The sequence below is a fragment of the Elephantulus edwardii genome, unplaced genomic scaffold (genome assembly GCF_000299155.1).
Source record: "Elephantulus edwardii isolate Elephantulus edwardi_28Jun2011 unplaced genomic scaffold, EleEdw1.0 scaffold00466, whole genome shotgun sequence".
NCBI lineage: Eukaryota > Metazoa > Chordata > Mammalia > Macroscelidea > Macroscelididae > Elephantulus > Elephantulus edwardii.
In genome coordinates this window covers 319,253-327,533 of record NW_006400216.1, presented here as the reverse complement: position 1 = coordinate 327,533, position 8,281 = coordinate 319,253, and the positions used below count along the sequence as shown (strand labels likewise).

General features: G+C 41.3%; 1 pseudogene; it reads right to left on the bottom strand.

Moving 5' to 3' along the window:
* Nucleotides 1-2,629: 2,629 nt before the first annotated feature.
* Nucleotides 2,630-3,443, bottom strand: LOC102873782 (annotated as a pseudogene).
* Nucleotides 3,444-8,281: the final 4,838 nt, after the last annotated feature.

Below are 8,281 nucleotides of genomic sequence, written 5' to 3'. Positions count from 1 at the left end.
TAATCGGGATGGGTGTGTCAGAGGCGGTGCGGTTGGCGCAGGATAGAGCAGGGTTTAGGGCTGTTGTGCATAGGGTCGCTATGAGTCGGAAATGACTCGACGGCACATAGCAACAACAACAATAACAACCTAAGGCTTTGGACAGCAGCTTCCTGATTTAGGTATAGGTTTTACAGAGCACAATTAACGTGTTCTGGGATTCCCTTTCTTCTCAATGTTAGCCATAATTTGTTGTGATACACACAGTCAAATGTCTTTGCTTAGTCACTGAAACATAGGTATTCTTCTGGTAATCTCTGCTTTCAGCCAAGATTCAGCAGACATTAGCAATGATCTATCTTGTGCCAGGGCCATTTCCTTTTTTTTTTTTTCTTTCCCCTTTAGTGAGCAATACAATTTTATTGAAATATTATAATTCAGTGTTAGAGAAACTTAAAACTCCATATTCTATGTACGTACAAATGCAGCAAATGATGAATGGCTGAATTAGTTGGGATGTTATCCTAAAGAAAGGAAAGGCACAATACAGAATATCTGTAAGTTTGAGGCTAAACAGCTTTGGTATATTCATTTTTTTTCCTCTGGCTCCCCTGCTTGCTGAGATATACACTAGGCTCGCCACTACCCCCCACTTTCAGCTGAGTTGAACAACAGGATAAAAATACTTGGTGTTCTCCTAAGTTTCTGCTCTCTAGGCAGCAAGGAATGCACAAGTTCCAAAATTAGGCTGCTCATGAGCTAACTGCCATCATTTTTGTTGACATGAAAACTACTGAAAAGTCACAGCCTACATTTCCATTTGAAGCTAAGTTCATTATAATTAGTTCATAAATGTCTTCAAAAGAACTTTAAAATACAAAAGGGGGTAGGTTTAAATGATGGTGGTTGTTGTTTGCCATCGAGTTGGAACCAACAATTATTTCTTAATTTAGAAAAAAGTGATGCAAATATTTACACCTTTTTTTATCTATAGATCATCTCAGATAATTACCTTGAAATCAACTAGTTTCTATCAAATTCCACGTTATCTACTTACACTATATGACAAGCTAGGTATGTGTACACAACTACATAACCATAATTGTTACTTTCTAGCTTCAATTCAATTTCTGCTGTGGAAAAGTCAGAAACCCTCAATACTGTTGGTTCAAGTTTGTTAGTGACCAAAATCAAGTTCATTCTCATGAAAATGTAATAAAATTTAATTTCTTTTAAAAAGGAAACTCAATTTCAATTAAAGAATTTCTTTTCTATAAGTTTTAAAACTTGGCAGGAAGGGGAGAGAGTTGTCATTCCTAGACTTTGTCCAGGCTGGCAAATTCTCTTTTCTGGAAGCTGAATTATTCAACGGGTTGTGTGATCAATGTGCATCTAATCAAATCTACAAAGAACCCAAGAATTCTATTCCAGAGGCACCTTGTTTAGAAAATGCTGGAAAAATCATCTGTGGATAATGTGATCTGGGGGAATTTCCCCTCTGAGGTCATGTGGGAACCATTTTTTAACATTATCCTAAAAGAGCAATTGAAGCAAACTTGTTCTATTGGCTTCTTCCCTATATTTTAAAATGTAAAAACTTTAGTTTAAATCCTAAGTTTCCTAGAGACTTCCATCTCCAATTAAACCCAAAGACAAAATTGTTGGGGGGAATTGAAAAGAGAACAGCTGTAGCTCAAACATGTTGTAAAAGGACAAGATGATAGGACATGGGGTGGACCTTGATGACTGGGGGGAGGTGGCAAGGCAGCAGTTCACTCAGAGGCTACACACCTCAAAACATGAAACTCTAGGGAAGAAATCATTACAATGTGGATTTCAGGAGTGATAAATAAAAAAAGAAAAAAAGTTAGGAGTTTCGCTGCTCACCTACTGGGAGCACATCTCAGGTGGTTTGAATCCACCAGCACAGCAGCTAAAAGATGGGCAATCTCCTGTGCAGGTTACATGGGAGCCTCTGAAAACCTGCTGGAGGAACAGCTATGAGGCAGCTCAGATTCGATGGCAATGAGTGAGAGAGTGGATTCAAAATGACACTAAAGTTCATAATCTCTCGTGTCTCATGTCACTAGGAAACTATATAAATCAATGGCCACCTTCAAAATGGGTTGGGTTCAAATTATGCACAATAGCCAAGGCGGTTTGTTTCAACTCTGGTTATTAAAAATAAAATTAAAATGTACAGTATTATAATTTCCCCCCCGCTCAAAACAAATAGGCTTTCTACGTAGAGTTTTACCCCTAGGGATCGTCATTGTCTACTTTTATCTGAAGTCACCTTTGACAACCCCAAAATATATGTAAACTACGAGCTCCCACAATGAAATTATGAACTTGAAACATCATGGCCTCCAAGGGCTGAAAGAACAAAGGTCATCTATTAGAACAAGTCAAGATGACACAAATGTTCCTCTCACTGAAAAGCAAAGCAATCACTGCTCTCCCAAGAAACTGGACTTGAGGGATGTCAAGCTTTCAAAGGCGGGGTGGGGGTGGGGGAGTGGGACATGCATCTCAGAGAATACAAAGAATTGATGTTTTCCACCTTATAATTGTTATTATTTACAGCTAAGAAGAGATAGAGAAACAGACATAATCCTGGTGTGCATATTTGACACATCACATTTAGGAGTTATAAAGGGACATGGCTGAACAGGTCAGACACAGATTCACCATTGTGGGTCTTCCATTTGGTCTTTGTCAGGATCATAGAAGTATCAGTAACCTGAATCTTGAAGCAATGCTTCATCTTGTCCTCTTGCGGAACTGTGTTTGTGATGACCACGGCCTCACAGGCAGCATTATTAATTCTGGAGATGTCTGATCCAGAGAAGATCCCATGGGTCCAGATAATGTAGACCTTGGTGGCTCCTGCAGAGAGAAGCTTATCTGCAGCCAGGCCAGTGGTGCCACAGGTGTCTGCCACATCAGCTACCAGAATGGCTGTCACACCCCCCACCAGAACCATCTGGCCCACCTCACTCGCCTTCTTCCTCTCCTTGTGAATCAGAGCAAACTCCACATTCAGCCTGTCCACAATGGATGTTACCTGTTTGGCGCTGCCTGCATCGGGGAACACGATGATGCAGTTCTTCCACTCGGTGATGTTCTCCCACATCCACTGCAGGAGCATGGGCTCCACGTACAGGTTGTCACCAGGATGTTGTAGAAGCATGGAGGTCCATAGTGATGACGTGATCAGCCCCGGCCACCAAGAGCATGTTGGCTACAAGCTTGGCAGAAAACAGAGCATGGCTCTTGTCCTTTTTATCTTGGCATGCGTACAGGAAGCATGGGATCACAACTGTCGCCCTGGAGGAGGAGGCAGTTTTGCAGGCATTGATCACAATGAGGAGTTCCATCAGGTTGTCGTCGATTTCCCCACAGCCACTCTGACTGATGTAGACATCCTCCCCTTTCACACACTAGCCATTCTCCAAGCTCTTTTCCCGGGCTGCGTTGACGTCAGTGTGAGGGCGCTAATGGCTGAAGGTAGGAAGAGGAAGAGTGTCTGGGTCTTTTCTAATCCAAACTTCTGGCAGTTCCCTGTTATGTACCATTCCAGCAACTATTGGATAGTCTTCAGCAGTATTTTGCTTGTTGTTGTTGTATGTGCTGTCAAGTTGCCGGCAACTCATAGCAACCCTATGAGCCTGCCTTGTCCTAAGCCAGTCTCACGGATTCTGACACACCTACCCCTATTGCCCTTGTCTCTGTATCAATCCATCTCATCCAGGGTCTTCCTCTCCTGCTCTATCCCTCCACCATACCAAGCATGATCTCCTTCTCCAAAGATTGGTCTCTGCTGGCCACATGCCCAAAGTATGTAAGACAGAGCTTCAAAATCCTTGTTTTCCTGGCAGTCTATGGTATGTTCAAGACTCTTCTCCAGCACCACTCCTCAAAGGCATTAATTCTTCTGTCATCCTTAGTCATTGTCCAGCTCTCTGATGCATAGTAAGTAACTATAAAGACCATCGACTGAATCAGGTGCACCTTAGTCTCTAGACTGACATTGTTGTTTCTCAGTATTCTGGAAAGGTCCCTGACAGCAGATTTAATTTATCTTTTGATTTCCTGACTGCTGGTGCCAAGAGTGTTGATTGTAGAGGCAAGCAAGCTGTAACTGTTAACAACTTCGGTCTCTTCTCCATCCATCAGGGTGCTGCCAGTTGGCCCACTGGTGAGAATCTTTGTCTTCTTAATGTTGAGCTTCAATCCATATTGAAGATTACAGTTCTTGACCTTCTGCAGTGAACACTTCATGTCCTCCTAAGCTTCAGCAAGCAAGGTTGTGTCGTCTGCATAACATAGGTTGTTGATATGTCTTCCTCCAATCCTGATGCCACATTCCTCCTCATAAAGTCCAGCCTCCTGAATGATCTGTTCTGCATATAGATTGAAAAGGTATGGAGACAGGAAGCATCCCTGACACACTCCTTTCCTGATTTTGAACCATGTAGTGTTTCCCTGCTCTGTTCTGAGGACTGCTTCCTGGTCCAAGTATAAGCTTCACATGAGCACAATCAAATATTCTGGGATTCCCATTCTCCTCAAGGTTAACCACAATTTGTTGTGATGCACACAGTCAAATGCCTTTGCATAGTCAATGAAACACAGATACAGAATCCCTCTGATACTCTTTGCTTTCTGCCAAAATCCATCTGACATTGGTGACAGTATCTCTAGTGTCATGGCCTCTTCTTAACCCAGCTTGTATTATACATGGGATTAATGACACTGTTGGATAATTTCCACACTGTATTGGATTGTCCTTCTTAGAAATGGGAACAAATACGGATCTCTTCTAGTCATTCAACCAGGCAGCTATCCTTTAAATTTTCTGGCCATATGGGTGAGCACTTCCAGAACTGCATCTGTTAGCTGAAACATATCAATTATATTTGATTGTCTTATTTTTTTGCTAGTATCTTCAATGTAGCTTAAATTTCCTCTTCTTTGACCCTTGTTCATATAGTAGTTCCTGAAATATTTTAATGTTGACCAATTCTTTCTAATACAGTGATTCTTCCATCTTCTTTTGATGCTTCCTGGATCATTCAAGATTTTGCCCGTAGCATATCTAAGTATTTGCAACTCGAGGTGTTCTTCAGTGCTGTGTGGATCACAACAAACTAAGGTTAACATTGAGAAGAATAGGAACCCCAGAATATTTAATTGTGCTCATGTGAAATCTACACCTAGATCAAGAAACTGTTGTCTCAATCGAACAAGGGAACAATGCTTGGTTTAAAATTAGGAAAGGTGTGCATCAGGAATGTATCCTTTCTCCATATCTATTCCATCTTTATGCCGAGCAAATTATTTGTGAAGCCAGATTCTATGAAGAAGAATGTGATAAAAGGATTGGAAGAAGATTGGTCAGCAACTTACATTTTACAGATGATTCTGCTTTACTTGCTGAAAGTGAGTAGCACTTGAAATGCTTGCTACAAAGGATCAAATCCTTCAGTATGATTACATCTCAGCATCAAGAAAATGAAGGTCCTTAGCACTGGGCCAATGGGCATCATCATGGTAGATGAAGAAAAGATTGAAACTGTTAATGATTTAATCATACTTGGATCCACAATCAACACCCTTGCTACCAGCAGTCAGGAGACATATTGCTTTGGGCAAGTTGACGGTCAGGGACTTCTCCAAAATACAGAAGAGCAATGATGCAACTATAAGGACTAAGGTGTATCTGATTCAAGCCATGGGTTCCCCCCCCCCATTACCTGCTATGCTTCTGTGAGATATACAATCAGTAAGGATAACAGAAGAAGCCTTTGAGTTGTGGTGCTGGAGAAGAGTACTGAATATACCACAGAATGCCAAAAGAACAAACAGATATGTCTTGGAAAGGGTGCAATCAGAGTGCTCCTTGGAGGCAAGGATGGTGAAGCTTCTCATGAAGGCTCTTATACACTGGATGTTGTTAGGAGAGGCTATTCCCTGGAAGGATCAGTGAAAGAAAGGAAGACCCCCAATGAGGTTGATTGACACAGTGACCGAACCAATGGAATAAAATGTGTCAGGAATGATGAGGATGGCACAAAATAGGACAGAATTCTGGTGTATTGTTCATAAGGTCTCTGTAAATCATACTTAGCTCAATGACTCCTCACAACAACAGTCTATGACTGGCTGTATCAGTGGCTCAAGTGTATCATAAATTATGAGGATGGTACAGGATAGGACAGGGTTCAGATCTGCTATTCATAGGGTCACTGAGTTGAGACAGCACCTCACAACAACAATCTATGGCATAAAAAGACCATCAAACTTAACTGGAAAATGCACAATCAGTATTGAGTAGACCTTCTAAAAAGTAAATTCTTGTGGGAATCAAATGCTTCTCAAAAATAAAAGAGGTACTTCAGATAGGGAAAAATATTGCCAGTGGTTTATCTGAGAAGCAACTAATCTCTAAAATTTCAAAGAAACTCCAACTATCAACAACAACAAAGCATAATTTGTAAACAAGCAGAAGAGGTGAGCAAACACTTCACCAAACATTCAGGTGCAAACAAACGTAAAGAAATCCTCCTGATCACTTATCATTAGAGAGCTGCAAGTCAAACTGTGAGATATCATCTTATCTCAACAACAATAGCCAAGTTCAGTAAGACAGGAAGTAACAAATCCTACCAAGGACCTGGAGAGATTAGAACTCACAAACACTGCTGACAGGGCTGCAAAGTGGTGCAACACCAGTGGAAAGCAGTTTGGCACACTTTTAAAAGTTTAAAATAGAAATACCATTTGATCCAGCAGTCTAACTACTAGGCATTTAACCTAAAGAAATAAGAGCTGCAACATGAAGAGATATATGTGCTTGCTTTTTTTTTTATGCACATGCTTTTTAACTGGAGTGAGCATTACAATAGCAAAGAGATGGAAACAACCCAAGTGTGCATCAGTTGATGTGTGGACAGGGAAACGATGGTCCATACACACGACAGAATACTAAACTAAACAAAAAAATATTAAATAATAAAGAAGAATTCGAAAAACACATGACATTGCTCAATCTAGAGAACATTATGCTGTGTGACCTAATGTAAAGGACAAAAACCTATATTAACATAAAGCTAAAGAAAAGTTGCTGGAGAAGAGTATTGAATGTTCCATGGACTGCCAAGAAAACAAACAGATTCATCCTAGAGAGGGTTAAACCAGGCTGCTCCTTGGAGGCAAGGGTTCTGGAGCTTCGTCTGACATACTTTGGACATGTTGTAAGGAGGGACAGGTCCTTGAAGAGGGACATCATGCTTGGGAGGGTGGAGGGACAGCGCAGGAGGGGAAGATCCTCTATGAGGATCTTCAGTGGCTGGGGTAATCGGGATGGGTGTGTCAGAGGCAGTATGATTGGCACAGGACAGAGCAGAGTTTAGGGCTGTTATACATAGGGTCACTATGAGTTGCAAGTGACTCAACGGCAGATAACAACAACAAAGAAAAGTTTACACATAGAAAGAATCATTCCTGATGGTTTTGATGGTTTCCAGGGAAGAAAAGGAGGAGAAGGAGAGTAAACTCAGTAAATTGTTTAAATCAGTCAACAGTAAACATCAATCAAAGAACAAATAAAGGTAGGTAATAGGTATTACATGCATGACCTGTATCCTAAAGAAGTAAAAGCTGAGACACAAAGAGAAAAATGCTCACATATTTAATTTCGCAAAGTCTTACCTTCTTCACACCTCACAGATGAATTTAGATACATCTTCTCAATCCTACCTTAAAAACAATGGGGCTTCTTCTCACTAGCCCTTATCACTACCATTGTCCAGGCCAGTAGGGAGCCCTGGTGGCCTAATGGCTGGGGAGTTTCACTCCCAATCCAAAGGCTAGTAGTTTTAATCCATCAGCTTCTCTAAGGGAAAAAGATGGGCCATCTTTTCTCCTGTGATTTACAGTCTCTGAAAATCTACTGAAGGGTCAGCTGTGAGTCTGTTCTGACTCAGTGGCCATAAACAGAGGTGTTGAGTCGGTCCAGGCTGCTGTCTATGAGATCATTCCACACATATGTCCTTGGCTCCCATCATCTACTGTCAACATAACAACCAGTGTTTTCTGTCAAAACACAAGGCAATCTTCCCTTTGGAACACGCTGCAGTTCTTTTTCATCACATTTCGAGTAAAAGCCAAAGTTCCTTATAAAGACCCACAGAGCTCTGTATGCTCTTGCTGTGTGTTACCTGAGTTCCCGCTCTTCCGCCTCTTGTTTTGTTTTACTCCAGCTACCCTGCCTCTTTCCGGCAGTTCTCTGCTGATG